The following is a 16,507-nucleotide window of genomic DNA, read 5'->3' on the forward strand; positions in this document are numbered from 1 at the left end:
CACCACACCAAGATATATCTCCAGAACAAAGTAACATCTGTACATGAGCCACTGCTCATGTAAGGGAAAGGGACTCTCAAGTTGATATAGTCCCAGAAAATAACCAGATGTGAAGAAGTTTTAATGGATATACATATATAACAAGACACCACATATATGGTACAGCCATTGTCAGGAATGATGTGTACTTTAACCAAATTTATCCTGTTCCCCTTGTCAATCTTATCAAACACAAAGGGAGGCCAAATTCCTGGAATTGTCTGGTCGACAAACCTAGGGCTTATTCAACTCACCAAATCAGATAAGGGGCAGTCAACTGAGGAAGGAAGCAGCCTCTAGGAACATTTTGTAGGTATTATTCAATTGTTTCAGTCCTGTCTGAGGCTTTGTGCCTGCTTTTGAATAGAGATACTGCAGTGGTTTGCCATTTCCTTCTACAGCTCATTTCTATAGATAAAGAAATTGGGTCAAACTGGTAAGTGACTTCCTCAGGATCATGAAATTAGTAAGTGTCTGAAGTCAGATTTGAAACTCTTGACTTGTGGCTCAGAGGTCTATCCTCTCCAGGGGTTCTCAAACTACGGCCAGCGGGCCAGATCAGCGGGCTGAGGACCTATATGCTGCCAGATTATGGCAAATGAGCTGAGGGGCGGAGACAGTGTGAGGTTTTCCCCAAAACTCCCTATCCTTGCACTGAGTCCCAAGAGGGTTCAGGGGAGCCAAACCTCTCCATTTGGTTCCCTGAACCACGAACCCGCCACTAGACCTTATCATTTTAACTCCCTGATCACCAGAAACCCTAATTTCATTCTGGTTCCCTAAATCTAGACCTTATCACTCTGAGCCCAATTTTCTAAAGAACATTTTGAATCAGTCAACAAGCATTTATTAAGCACCTCCTCTGTTTCAATGAATTATGCCTATTTCTTCATCCAGCAATATCACAATTAAGTTATATGTGTATATATAGATATGAGTGTGTGTGTGTGTATGTAAAATCAATGAAAGAGGCAAGGTCCCATATGTCAAGTCAAGTCAACAAGCTTTTATTAAGTGATTACTACATACCAGGCAATGTGCTAAGCACTGGGGATACAAAGAAAGTTAAAAAATAATCTTTGTCCTTAAGGGACTAACAATTTAAGGGGATGGACAACAAACAATTATGAATAAACAGGATACATGCAAGAAAAATTGAATTTAATCCCATAGGAAAGGAATTGACAAAGGGATAGACTGGTAAAGATCTCCAATAGTGTTATGCCACAGTTATCAGTTTCCATAATTATCCTGACCCAGTCCTGACTCAGTTTCTCTCCTTCAGCTCAAAGCTCAGTCCTACAAAACCTCCTCTCCCTCTTTATCAGAATATTTGATAATGATAAAAGATCTTATATTTTAGAACATCAGAATGCCTCTCCCCATCCCAAGCTATGAGAATGTCAGATACTGCCTTATCAAGATGTCTCTCCCCCTCTCTCCACCCCCCATGCCTCCCCTTATCCTGTCAGAACCTGATTGTCAGAGTCCCGTTCCCGCTCTCAGCACTCCTACTCTGCCCCTACCTCAGTCTACCCCTTGAGTCTGAGCCACATGTATGTAGGTCATTGAGAACTCTCATTGTTTGCAGATGCTTGGAGACTATAGTCTCATTCAGCCCTGGGACAAAACCATGGATTCATTTGGTCCCAGTAAATCTCTCCCATTTAATAAATTATTAAATACTCTCTAATCTCTATCTTGCCTCAGTTTCTCTGGCATTACAATAGTAGACAAAATTTTAATTGAGACTTGAAACCAAGATCCAAGAGATGAGGAGGGAAAAAATTTGAGTGGAGAAATAGAGTGCCTTGTTTTAGAGCAGCCAGGAGGCCAGTGTCACTGAAACACAGTAGAGAATAAGGGATATACAAGTATTATGGACTTGGCTCTTCTCAACAAATGCACTGATTCAAGGCAATTCCAATTGACTTGGGATGGAAAATGGCATCCTTATCCAGAGAGAGAACTATGAAAACTCCATATGAATTGAAGCACAGTATGTTCACCTTTTTTGTTTGTTTTCTTTCTCATTGTTCTTTCCCTTTAGTTCTGATGTTTCTTGGGAAACATGACAAATATGGAAATATGTTTATAAGAATTGCACATATTTATGTTTATATCAAATTACATGCTGCCTTGGGGAGAAGGGAAGGAGGAAGGAAGAGAAAAATTTGGAACACAAAGTCTTACAAAAATGAATGTTGAAAACTGTCAACATGTATTTAGAAAAAATAAAATACTATTGAAATTTTTTTTAAAAAATGAATTAAGAAGACAGGATATAAAAAGACTAGAAATGTAGGAGGGGATAAATTATATAAGGTTTTAGAAGCCAGACAAAACATTTTGTTTTGATCCCTAAAGTGATAAGGGTTACTGAAGATAATAGTCCAGGAGTGATGTGAGAAGGACCTGCATGAAAGTGATGGAAGAAATACCAGAGGACAGTGGAAGATATGTATAGATGATATATGCTATAAAGGTGGAAATAACAGGATTTGGCAACAGATTGGAAATGGGGGGTTAAGAGTAAGTGGGGAGTTGAGAATGCCTAGATTCTAAGCCTGCATAACTGAGAATATGTAGTTCTTTGAACGATAATAAGGAAGTTGAGAAGAAGTGAAGGTTTTGGAGGAAAGATAATGAATTCAGTTTTGAACTTGTTGAATTTAAGATGTCTTTGAGACATTCAGATGTCCAGTAAGCATGTGGAGACTCAAAACTAGAGATCAGGAAGAGAAGTAAGGTTGGATAAATAGATTTGAGAATCATCAGCTTTGAAGGAATAACAGTATGGATACTGGAATCCACTAGAATGAGAACAAGAGTTGAGGAGGAAAAATTAAAGACTGAATTAGGACAACTGAACTAGTTGAGGAAAAGGGAGTGTGGTTGTGATATAAATTGTGTCCCCTTTAATCTTTGGGGGGGCTGATGTAAACTGTGCCCCCTTTTGAGGGGAGGGGTTGAAATGGAACCTTTGGGGGAAGGGTGCTCCTGAATCTCAAACCCCTCCAGTTTCTGGGAGGGACACATCTTTCCCAGACAACTCCCAGATAAGTAATCTCATTCAATTGGAAAGCTTGGCCTGGAGCATAGTCAACTTCTCTATTGAGTTGCTCAAACTGCTCCCCAGCTCCAGGCCAAGACTAACCCGATATAATCAAAGGTTTGTCAACCCATCTTTGCTAAATTTATTATCAGAAATTTGTCCTTAGTGTAAATAAACCCATTCTTGCCACAAACCTCGTGCCTGTTTTTATCGGGATTTGTGGATTCTTTTGCAAAACCTGCCACCAGCCAAATTAGGGGATCTTTTACCCTCAATTATCACACTTTAACTTTTGGTGGCCCAGCACAGGAATCCCCGAAAGTCTGGCAGAGGAGGTAAGCCTTTTCTTGCTGATTGTCTATTCTAGAGCTTGTTCACTCAAATTCCCGGGAAAATTTTGGTTTTTGCAAGCTCCAAGCTCAAGCAGAATTCCCTCAGGAATGCTTAGACTGGGAATTCCTGCATTTTCTGACAAAAAGTAACTTTAATCAGGGAGCATTTTGTTAGCTCTCCCTCTCTGGGGATGCTTAAGAGAAGGACAAGGCTCTATAAAATTGGGGAAATCTAAGACTCGTGACAAAATGAGATCCATCTACCTCTCTCCTTAAGGATTCTTCCTTGGGCAGTCTCTTAAAAACAATAAATTTGGCTTAAAAGATCTCAAAACTAAAAAGCTTACATTAAAATAGTGATTCAGGATGCTACTTAAATTTGCTGGAGGGAAATCAAACTCCCTCCTTCCTGCTCTTCTGGAGATATGAGATCCCTTCTCGGTACCCTTATGCAGCCCTTATCAGGAGGCTTCTGAATCCTTTCCAGAGCAGTACCTTATGTCCAACAATATTTCTTTAATTCTATTCGCCTCACCTGAACCAGATCCTGAGACTTCCCAGCCTCCACTCCTCAATCCCTCTGATTCAAGGAGTGGGACCCCTTTTTCTCCTCCTCAGGATACTGATTTTAACCTCTGCCTCCGGAGAGAAGCAGCAGACTCTCAGGGAGAGCAGAGCCTCCTTCAATGTCAAATCTTTCCCAGACTAAGGAAAAACCTGGCCATTACTCTGAGGACCCCATCCAGTTTTTTCAGGGGTCCAAGGCCAATGCCCTCCTTGATTTTTCCTGGGGAGATGTTAATTAATATTAAACAATCTGTCCCAGATATATGGAGAAAGCTGCAGAAACAAGCTTTGGGCCTTCAAACTTCTCCCAGTCAGTTGTTAGAAACAGCTGTTGTAGTCTTTAATGATAGGGATCAAACTGCGGCAGAGAAAAAAATACTGCAGAGTTAAAGCAAGATATGGAGAATAGTCCCTATTTTTGGCTGATAACATTTCCCAGAACCATAGGAGTTTGGGCTTTAGGTGTCATGGAAACTGTCCAAGGAAACTCCCCAGTCCTTGCCCTAAGTCCAACCAGGAGGGGCTCTGGAGGAGAGACTGCCTATAGCAGACAAGCTGCCCCCGCCCAATGCCCTGCCCTTCAGCTGGAGTCTGGGGCTTGATCAAGCTCCCCCTGGCTCTACCATGACAGCCCAACACCCAGATGTGGCTGGTAAGACCACTGAATTTCTTTTTTCCACAGGGACTTCTCCTTCCCTCTTGCTCTGGCACTCTAGTCTCACTTTCCCCTCCCCCATAGAATAGGGATTGCAGGGGAACTTAAGAACTGTTTGGAGACTTTCCCTCTGCCTTGCCATTTTGGTGTCCTGTTCTTTAAACACTGTTCCTTATTATTCCCTCCTATCCTCCTCCTTTATTGGGGTATGATTTAATGGTGAAATTGGGGACCCAGTTTTCTCTTCTCAGACCTCCAGATGGTCTTTTTTGTGCTGTTTTCAAAGCTCTCCCATATTCCCTCTGAAATCTGGGAGAAAATAGATTCCTCTATTTGGGCCACTCTAGTCTTAGTCAGGATTGAGAAATTTCTTAAGCACAAACTTTTAGCTAAAGATTTAAGAGATTTGGAGCCATTTAACTGTACTCTTATTGATGAGGAAACCCCAAAACTCTTAAAACTTCCTTAGATTCTGCCTCAGGGAAAGGACCCCACCCCAAGCACAAACAGTTTCATCCTTATCTAAAAACCCCGGGAATTCTATTCAAATTCTAACTCTGACTGAAACTCTAGTAGGAAGCCAACCTGGGACTCCACCCATGGACCCCTTCAGATTGTCCAAAGCCCCCCTTTTATAAAAAGAGCCAAACTGGAGTCCACTTCTTGCAGAGGTCCCAAACACGGTATCCTTACACCGGCTATGTCAAGGATTTCTGCCCACTGGAACCACCCTGGCTCTGGTGTTTTCCTACCTTTTAACCTTACTTCCAAACCCCATAATAAACCTCTTTTATCAATCTAGGTTTTTGGGTCTGTAAATTCCTTTACAGAGGACTCTTGAGCCACTATTAGACATCATTTAACTCTGTATCCTTACACTGAATCCAAAGGGGTTGCAGGGGAGCTCTATTTGACTCCCTGTACACTGAACCTGCCACTAGACCTCAATTAAACCTAATTTCATTTAAGTACCCCTTATCTAGATCTCATTATTGTCTTGATCTGCAGTCATGCCCTAGGAGATCCCAGACCAGTCACCTATTTCTAGCTGAACCATTCCAGGCTTCTTTCTTTTTTTTTTTTTTTTTTCCCCTTTCTGAGGCTGGGGTTAAGTGACTTGCCCAGGGTCACACAGCTAGGAAGTGCTAAGTGTCTGAGAGCAGATTTGAATTCGGGTCCTCCTGAATTCAAGGCTGGTGCTCTGTCCACTGCGCCACCTAGCCGCCCGCGCGCCCCCCCCCCCCCCCAGTCACCTATTTCTCAAAGGAACTGAACTGAATTTCCCTAGAATGGTTCTGTGCCTTAGAGAAGAAGCCTCAAATTTTACCTTAAGGCACCAGAGCATTTTAGAAGCCTAAGGGTATCAATGGCTTATTAGATATCTGGCTCTCTTGCTAGATATCCCGACCTGACTCTCCAGGTTTGCCACCCCCTTAACCCTGCCACTTTGTTCCCTGACACCACTCAGTCAGGAGACATCATTCATAATTGTGAGGAAGCTTTAGATTCTGTCTACTCCAGCTAACTTGACTTAAGGGACATTCCTCTTGACAACCCAAATGGTAAATGGTTTATAGATGGGTTAAGCTTTCTTGAAAATGGGGAAAGAAAGGCAGGTTATTCTACAGTTAACCTCAGTAGTACCTGAGAGGCTAAGCCACTACCTCCTGGGACTTCTGCCCAAAAAACTGAATTCATTGCTGTTAGGATTCTTACAAGGTACTTATGCACTTAGTTCACACTTTTAAAGGAGTTCAAAGCTTTAAAGGAGTTTACACCTCATTGGTCCTTTAAGGAGCTCACATAAGTCCAGGGAGTACCCACAAGCCCATTCTCTGGGAAGATATAAAAGCCCACTCTCGGAGAATCTGGATTGAGAGAAGGGGAGAACTTCAGGGAAGATCGAGGAGATTTAGAGCCAGGATTCAGTGGATTCTCAACTCCAGCAGATTCACAAGTCTAAAGGAAAAACCTGCTCATGGACTTCCAGGAGATTCACAACTAGGATTGAATTCTGGGAAACCTACAATCCTACACTTTTGGAGGCAGAGTCAGATTTCATTCCCACGCCTACCTTCGTACAGACTGGATGCTTTGGATTCAGAGGGAGCTAGAGACTGAAGCTGGCTGGAGACATTCTGACAAGAGCTCATTAGGAACCAAAGAGTCAAGAAGAGAAATAGGCCTCTACTAAAGCCAACCATGCCCCAGGAAAAGATTCAAGACTTGGAAGGACACAACAGAGGATCTGGACTTTAACTCCTGGCTGCATTTTGGGATTAGTGAACTGGAACTAAAGCCAAGGCTGCCTCCAAAAGCTCCCCAAGAAACCTCCCAGAGAATGATTACAACTTAGAGAAACAGAACACTACACATTGCCCTGACCAGAGCTTTGGAACTGGGGAAGGGAATGAGAGTAAACATCTATACTGACTGCAAATAGGCTTTTCATATTTTGCATGCTCACGGGGCTATATGGAAAGAAAGAAGACTTTTAAAATCAAAGAACTCACTTATTGAATATGGAGGAAATATTCTGCAGCTACCACAGACTGTCCATAAATGCACAGATGTTTCAGTCATATTTTGTAAAGGACACCAGAAGGAAAGTTCATTTCAAGCCAAAGGGAATGTGTTTGCAGCTAAAGCTGCTGCTCATTCATCTCTGACTATGGCACCTTTAATCTCCCAGTTCCCTGATTGTTACACCCCTTCTTATAGCTATATTAACAAACCCTTTCTCCTTCTGGCTGGTTTAAACCTCCCCCTATCCTGAAGCCTGTTCAGAGAAGGGGCACATACCCAGGAGAGATTGGTTTTAAGTTGCTTTTGGTCTTTGTTGACACCTTTACAAATTGGGTAGAAGCTTTTCTCTTCAGGACCAAGAAAGTTCAGGAGGTATTGAGGCACTTGCTAAAAAAGATCATATCTCACCTAAGCCTAGCTAGCTCCTTGCAGAGCGACAAATAGTCCAGCTTTTATTTCTCAGGTATTTCAGAATACTCCTGTGAGCACTCTGGGGAAAGAAGGGTGAAATTATTTGTGTCCTTCTTTCTCTTACTCTCACTCATCTTCCTAACTTTTTCTCACTCCAAGGATGAGAACTTTGCTCCAAGACTTTCTCTCTAGCTTTTCTTTCTTTCTTTCTTTCTTTTTTTTCCAATTTTTATTATAGCTTTTTATTTACAAGATATATGGGTAATTTTTCAGCATTGACAATTGCAAAACCTTTTGTTCCAATTATTTCCCTCCTCTCCATCCCCTTCCTCAGATGGCATGTTAAATATTTTAAAGGATAAGTTAAATAAAATATATGTATACATATCCATACAGTTGTTGTGCTGTACAGAAAGAATCAGACTTTGAAATAGTATACAATTAACCTGTGAAGGAAATCAAAAATAGGCAGACAAAAATAGAGGGACTGGAAAGTCTATGTAGTGGTTCATAGTCATCTCCCAGAGTTCTTTCACTGGGTATAGCATCTCCAGCTTTTCTTGATGTTATTCCATGGTCCCTGCCAGTAGAACTTCTTCTTAGCCTTTCAACTAGGGAGTTCTGAGAGCATTGAGGCATTGGGGATTATTGGATGGGCCATCAGCATCCCCAAGGCAGCCCACAGATGGGACCTGATATATTTTTTGCAAAGGCCCCCCGCCAACTCCACTTTTAAACTATTCGTGGGATTTGTTTCCTCCAGGCTCCAAGCTACTTGGACACTCAATATCCCTTAGATGCTGCTGCTGCTATCTTCAGATTTCGAACTTCCCCTCCTGGCCTGAGCCCCCATTGAATATAGGGAAAACTCTACAACCCTTGTTAGCTTGAAACAGCTAAAGAAAATGAGACCTTTGTCCCTTTGCCCCAAATGAATTTGGGGGTACTGCTTGAGAGGGGAAAATGACATAAATTGTGTCCCATTTAATTTGGGGGGATGATACAAATTGGGCTCCCTTTTGGGGAGGTCAAAAAGGAACCTTTGGGGGAAGGGTGCTCCTGACTCTCAAATTCTCCCAGCCTCTGGGAAGGGTATACCCTTCCCAGATAATTCCCAGATAACTAATCTCATTCAATTGGAAATCTCAGCCTAGGGCATAGTCAACATCCTCTATTGAGTTGCTCAAACTGCTCCTCAGCTCCAAGCCAAGACTAATCTGATATAACTATGGAATGTCATCAGGAGAATGCTAGATATTAGAGACAGTAAGAAGATGGAAGGAGTAGGAAAGGAAAAGGTTTAAGTTGAAACCAGATTTGTTGCCTATGGAGTAGGCATTCCAAAATTGAGGAGAATAAGAAAAAAGGCTCGTACAGTGTGAGGTGGAGAAAGAGGTGTGAATAATGAGAGCTGGGGGTTTGGAATGTTAATGTCTGTTAAGCATAACAGCTAGCATTTACATGATGCATTAAGCTTTAGAAGGTCCTATATAATTATTATCTAATTTTATCCTCTGAACCTTGAGGGATAAGTGCTTTTATTAACATTCCCATTTTACAATTGAAGAAACTGAGTCAATTGGAGATTTAAGTGGCTTCTGGAGGGTCAAATAGCTAGTATGTGCCTGAAGTCATATTTAAATTTGGGACTCCTCTAGTTCCAGTGTTAGATTCCCTAAATCAGAGAGGTGTTTCTAGCTGATTATCATATAGGAATGAATAGTGATAGGTTGTCAATATTCCCCTTCAGGTTCAAGGATAGGATAAAGATAAGTTCAGGTGACAGAGCTGCTGTGAGGGGAGCACAATGTTTTCCCTCTTCCTAAGAAGGCTGGGTATTTGTGATAGAATGACTTCGGTTTTGTGGAAGGAGGAAAGTTTTGCAATGACTATTCTTAAGGTCTTTTGAATAAATCCTATCTTTAAGAGCTCAGGCTTTAGGGAAGCTCTACCTTTGGGAAGATTAACTAGCTAGATCAGGTTAGCCTCCATTTAAAAGGGGATCATATTTCATATCTTGGTGTCAGTATAGTATTGCTCTCTCCAAATTCATTCAGGATATTTTCTCAGGTTTTCTTCCCACTTAGCTGGTAAAAATCTGCTTTTTGGTTGAGATTTCCTTGTGATGTGGGTTGAGGTCTCTTTAAGATTCCTTTCTGATTCCCAACCCTGCCACGGCTGAAGAAGCTAGGATCTTTGATTCACAAATTCTGGTCAAAAGCACTCTTTTGAATTCCAATGAACTTGGGCTTTCCCAGCCCCCCACTATCTGCTCAGATTTCCCCAAACCCCACAAACAGCTTTTTCCTTATCTAAAAACCCATTGAATTCTATTCAATGCTAACCCTGGCCCAAACCAGCCCGGAGCCTGGGACTCCATCCACCTTCAAGATCACCAAGATTATTTTATCATTATAAAAAGGGAATCCTGGAGCCCATTCTTTGTAGGAGCCCCCAAACATGGTATCCTTCTGGCCATGTAAGGGTTCCTGTCTGCCTGGCGACCAGCTCTGGTCCTGGTGTCTTTCTACCTTTACTCTTACTTCCAAACCCCTACAATAAACCTTTTTTTTTTTTTTTTTTTTTTAATCAATCTAGGATTTCGGGTCTGTAAATTCCTTTACAGGGAACTCTGCGCCAGTCACTAGATTGCATTTAACTATGTATCCTTGCGCCAAACCAAAAGGGGTTACCCCTTACCTAATTCTCATCACTTGGACCCTAAGTCAACCTGACCTGCAAAATGAGACTCTGTTTTCTGCTTTTTTATTTACCATTTCATTTACATGTCTTCAATCAATCATAGCCAAACCTAGAGTCCTACTAAGAATAACAAATCAAAATCTCTTCCCACCTAGTCAACTAAAGATACACCACTAGGTCTTTGAGGCTTGGTATCAAGGGTCATTGGAAACAAGCTGATCTCTCTTTTATTAATGGCTTATTTTCATTGAAGTTTACTCCCCTGTTATAAGAGATCTAAATAAAGGATTTTATTTTAGAATATTTATAATTCTATGTATAAATAAAATATATTTACAAGAAACAGAAATTCTTCCTCTTCAAGGAATGAAATAGGTCACACACTTCTTCCCAAGAAAATAAGATTCCTCTACACCCAATATTTTATTTCACCTTGTTTTAGTTTTTTTTTTTTTTTTTTTTTTTAGAACTGCCTGTTCTTCCATACATTTGCCTTATATTTTTATACTCTGTGTGTTTATGTGTGTATTTGTGAGTTCTAGCAAACTTAGTTTAGATGCAAACTGTTTTTTTTTAAGGACCATTCCTTTCCATAAAGCATAATATCATAAATTATGAATAGTACATTGACTCATAACATATTCAATTTTAACTGGAAATTAGAAAATGGTTTCCCCATATAGACTTCTATACCTATAGTCTAAGGGTTTTTCATAGGCCAATTTCTGAATGCCTTCAAAATTTTAGAAAGAATTTGATTCAAAATGATATACAGTAAGAGGAGTTTGGTAAAGAAAGGAAAAAGCAGGAAGATCTAGATTCAAGTCATCTTATACCCAACTCATGCATAATGAATATGTGAAGTCACTTGATCCCCTGAAACCATCTAATCAATTCTCTAACACTCTAAATTAAAAAGAAGGTGGTGACCTAACATAGAGAGAGATTCCTTATATAGGTATTCCCTCTACACCTGAAACCACAATTCCAATCTCTGGCTCCTATATTTCAAAAGACAATTAAAAATTGCTAGTTTGAGGATTATAGTCAAGTATCATTTATATCCTCATGAATAGATAGCTTGTTTTTATCACATTAACAAGCAAATTAAAGTAAATGAAATCCTTGACTCCATACTAAGTGTCTATTTTATCCTAAAACACATTTAATTGTAACTATAAATTTTAATCTTTGGAATTTGTTTACCTTGTAAATGTAAATCAGATTTCCAGCTTCATAGGTGTCTCATAGGTTCAGAACAAGCTTCTTAACACATGATTCTTGCTTTAGTGAGTAATGGTATTTTTTTTAAATGCTGCTACTATTTGTTTCTTGAATTTTTCAGTATTTGCACTCTTCACATATCTCAGTTTTGCACATGGCATGATTTGGTGACAGACCAATCTCAGTTTCTCATTTTTAGTTTCTGTGTAGGAGCTACAACCCAAAATAATGCAAAACAAAGGAAATGTGCTTATGCTTATTGTTATATCAATGAAATGGACATTTAAAATAACAAATCTGGGACCATATATACTGGAATCAGCTTTGGAGTCCCTGCCACTGGGACAGGTAAACACCATATTTTTGTTGGTGGTTATGCTGTTTTTATCCAGGCCAGTGATTTTATCGGCATAGGCAGCTCCCATGAGGAAAACTTTATTCCTTTATGCAGATTTAACTTAAAGTCTTAAAGAGTTGGCCCTGTTAACACAAGCTAGATCTGAATCTATATTTTCTTGTCTATAAGGCTAGCCCTCCATCCCTTATGCTACAGAAAATGTGTTATATAATCACTTGAGAACATGGTATATAATAATAATGACCATTATGATGATGATGATGAAAATATTTCTGACATTTCAGATATTAAGAACTTTTGGACCAAATCTAAGGACAAAGCCACCCCACCTTTGATGAGGGATCTTTGTAATATAAATAGCAAACAAAATAACACAAACTCCATAAAACAAAAAACTTATAAATTGTTGAACCAAAGCATGATCTAAATAAGGATAGAGGGGATGTAATATTTTACTGCATGTTTTCTATTCCTACACAGATCTTGGTTTCTTTCAATTAATTTGATTCAGTAAGTGTCTTACCCTTCCCTCTAAGATTTATCAATCTCACTTATGTTCAAGAAAAATGGATTCCCAGATCTCCACTTTGATTGCTGCTGAATCTTTTGGCCTGACCAGCAGGCTTAGGTCACAATCCATTGCAGTACTTATGAGTCTTAATTGAAAAAACTTCCTTCTGCCTCCTTTCTGGAATCTTCTAAAGGTAAATTCTAGAATGGTTCTTTGGTGGGTTACCTTGACAACCCCACAATGTAAAAAGGAGACATAGCAGTGCCTTCCTTGAAAATATGAGTTTAATTAATTACTTTATGCTTGTCCAAAGGATGAATTTCCAGATGTTTCATTTCTCCTTTCTACTCTTATTATCTGTAGTCATGCATTTTGCTGCTCATGAATGTAGAAAGTAAAGGAAAGTACAATTTAAATCCATCAATTTTGACATTCATAAACTACTTTATTTAAAAGTTTACTCAAGGAGAAGATTATAACTAATACATATTTTAAAAAAAACCTGGGGGGGGGGAAATCTTGGATTATTATCATATTTTTTATTTCATGCAATTATATTTTTATTCCACATAATTACTCCCATTAAGAGTGATTGTTAAAATATATTTCCATATTTATAATGTATAAAGTATATCTTTAATGAGCATTTATTATTTACAAGTTACTGGAGTTACTAGAGAAAGAGTTAATGCTAGCACCATAAAGTGGGCAAGTCACTTAACCTCAATACTCTACACATCTAACACTAACAGCAAAGAATGTGCTGACCAACAATGGTATAGGAAGTCTTTTCATGCAAAAGTCTCCTATAATCAATGAAATCACAGGTTCAGTCCTTCTCCCTTCTCAAAGCACTATACGAATAATTTTACAATTAGCATTTCTAAAAACTAGTATGGCAAATGGGAACAGAAGAGAAGGATGGTAAAAGTAGCAAGCATTTATATAACACTTAAAGGCTTGCACAGCATTTTACATATGTCATTTGTTCTTCACAACTCTGTGACATTTATTGATAGTACATAAATCTCATCCATTTAGCACTTTAAGTTTTATAAAATGTTTTGTTTACAAAACACTGTCAGGCTGTTAATAACAGAATTAATCAATATTGGTATTTGTGTCATTATTGGCATTAGTATTAGCATTGGCTTTGGAGGTAACAAATGGCTCAGTGGATAGAGTATCTTGAATCAGGAAGGCCTGAGTTCAAATCCAGCCTCAGAATTCACTAACCATATAATTCTATGCAAGGTATTTTACCTCTGTTTGCCTTAATCCACTGGAGCAAAAATAGCAAATTATTCCTATATTGGTGTTGGTATTGACATTTAATTTTGGCATTAATAGTTGTTCATTCTTCATTTTCAGAAAGGACCAAGATGTTGGAGGATTTGCAAGTGCATTGTATTTGAGGGAGGCACAAAGTCATTAGCCTCACATTCTCATTCAGAATCATCAAAGTCTGGTATTATAGCACTGGTATTAGTATTAGTATAGTTCCAATTTTTCTCTTTAAGAAACTGAAGTCTAGGAAGGCTCAGTTCAGAGAAGAAAGTCAGAGTTGAGATCTTCTGTTTGTTGCCAAAGATGAAGTAAAGTCATATAGGATATGATGACAAAGGCTGCAGCAATAGCAAGGACACCTGTGGGTCTGCTTGTAACCCTCTCCCAGAAGTTAGAAATTGGTGGGGAAGAAGATGCTAAATGAGTGGAATAAGGACTAGAGATTAGCCTTCTCTTCTGGTATTTATTCTTTCATTTTTAAGCATATTAAACTTCTTGGTATCTTGGTCTACTAAAGACAACTGCAATTATTTTTTTTATCTCTGGAACATAATTCCTATCTGGGGAAGTTTTAGAATTCCTGAGAACTAAAGAAAATGTCTAGTCCTTGTTATTGGTCACATGATCCAACATTTAACTCTTTCTTTATATGAATTTGATCTTCCTATTCTTAACTTGATATTTTCATTTTTACTACATGTATTTGTTACACGTGTACATAATAAAACATATAATAAGTATATAGTTCAGTGGAGATCTTGAAAGCTGGGCTTACTTAGAATCAGGGTAGACCTGGGTTTGAGTCTTGCCTCTAAACATACAGGCTGTATGACTCTGGACAAATCAACTTGCCTCTTAGCCTCTCAGGCAATACTTTTAAGTTTCAGAGGAGGCTCTGACTAGCCTTGGTAGAAGTTCCTTAATTGGAGGTTCTTAAGCTAGTGAAATCACAAGTACAATCCAGAAAAAAGAAAATCTTCTAGAAATGCATCTATATCTGTGATGCAAACTTCTAAAGCAAAGGTATTGCATCTGTTCCCTTACATAAAACACAACCATGAATAGAAGGCTAAATACTCTTTTCTGGTTGATGACAATGATGAGAAAAACATTAGCAAATTCATTTCAACTAGCACTAGGTGCTTCCTATGAGCAAGACACATCCTCAAAGTAACTTTCCTATTACCTTCCCCCACAAGCACTTTTTGTGTTTCAGAATCTAGACAAACTAGACTACTTGCTTTTCCCACACACACATCACGTCCAATCTCCCATCTCCATTCCTCTGTACATCCTGTTTCCTATTTCTCCTCATTGAAAAAAATCCCTAAGCCCTTTCAAGGTTCTACTCAAGTGCCTCCTCCAACATGAGATCTTTACTGAACTTTCTCATCCCTAAAATTATTTTGCATTTAATTTTTATACATTTTGTATTGATTTATTTATCTACATGCCATGCTCTCCCAGTAAAATGTGACTCCTTTGAATCTGTAACACTGTACCCAGTACCTGGTACATAGTAGATACTAAATAAATGTTCACTGGACTGAACTGTTAAATTGAATAATATAGAAGTTATCAGTAATGCAGTTCTGTTTTGTAATAGTATTCTGTCTTTCATGCTCTCGTACATCTTTGATCTGTTCTTGGGTTTGAAAGCATTCACAAATTTTGCTCCTCTGAACTTTTATTAACCAGCCATAAAGCTTGAATCCATTACCTGTGCCAACATTTTTTGTCAAATAGTTCTTCTCTTAGTAACTCTTTGTCTTTGAACTTACCAAAGGCCACACTATGTTACTATTTTTGTTTACTTAGATATATGATATATTTTACTCCACTGATTAATCACTCATTTAAAAAAAAAAAAAGACCAAACAGTTGTAATGATTATTATTTTATAATACAGCTTGAAATCTGATATTAAAAGCCTTTCCTTTAATTTTTTTTCATTATTACTCTTAAAATTTTTTGACCTTGTGTTCCTTCATATAAATTTTACTGTTATTTTCCTCACTCTATTCTTTTAGGAGTTTGATACAGCTTTGAATGAGCAAATTAATTTAGATAGTATTTTTGTTTTTATTATATTGACATTATTTATATCTATGAACAACTAAATTTCTCTACTTGTTTAGGTCTGAGTGTTATAGTTAAATTCATAAAGTTCCTGGGCAAATATTAAAAGATAATATTTCCAAATACTTACATAATTTACTTTGGATGGAATTTCTTTTTCTAACTCTTCTTGGTCATATATATAAATGCCAATTCTAGTGATTTATTTTTATTTACCTTATTATACCTGTGACTTTTTTTAAACTTGAATACTTAAAAACCATAAATTTTTTTCAAGGATATTGATTATGGAAGATGGGGTGAGTGTTGTTATTTCTATTTTTATAAATTTTTATAAATCTTTCCTTGTTTAACTCTCAAAGACCTACATTTTAAAAATAATGTGTCCATCTGTCATAAGACTTCATATCAGAAGATATTACAGAATACTTCTTTCAAATAAATAATTCCTTATTTTTTCCTTTGATCTATATTGTAGTCATTGCCAAAAAACAAAACAAAACAAAACAAAACAAAAAAAACATAAAATAAATAATGTTTGGAACTAAAGACTTCTGTAACCATCATCTTGAAGAAAAGTAAATTGAGAATTTGATTGTTGAACTAATCCTTGCCAGTTCACCTTAGTCTGCCTAGCAAAAAGTGTTTGTTTTTTACATGTTTAAAGATATAATATATAAAGATATAATCAGAATTAAATAAATAAAGCTTTTAAAATACTATAGTTATCTAATTGACAGAATAGCAATATGATATAGTA

The 16,507-nt window shown here is 38.1% G+C and overlaps 1 protein-coding gene across 6 annotated transcripts in view; it reads right to left on the reverse strand.

The window, feature by feature from the left end:
- The window catches only part of PPEF1 (protein phosphatase with EF-hand domain 1), a 157,106-nt gene extending 144,530 nt beyond the window's left edge, over positions 1–12,576 (reverse strand). For 5 of the 6 annotated variants that reach the window (XM_074299878.1, XM_074299876.1, XM_074299873.1 and 2 more), the window contains exons 1-2: positions 12,394–12,576; positions 11,495–11,725 (exon numbers count right to left, since the gene is read on the reverse strand). The gene's annotated coding sequence lies outside the window, so the exon portion shown is untranslated. The remainder of the gene's footprint in view (positions 1–11,494; positions 11,726–12,393) is intronic. The other variant, XM_074299871.1, reaches the window with a different exon arrangement.
- Between the last annotated feature and the right edge of the window lie 3,931 nt (positions 12,577–16,507).

This window comes from Sminthopsis crassicaudata, chromosome 3 (genome assembly GCF_048593235.1).
Source record: "Sminthopsis crassicaudata isolate SCR6 chromosome 3, ASM4859323v1, whole genome shotgun sequence".
NCBI classification, from domain to species: Eukaryota; Metazoa; Chordata; class Mammalia; order Dasyuromorphia; family Dasyuridae; genus Sminthopsis; species Sminthopsis crassicaudata.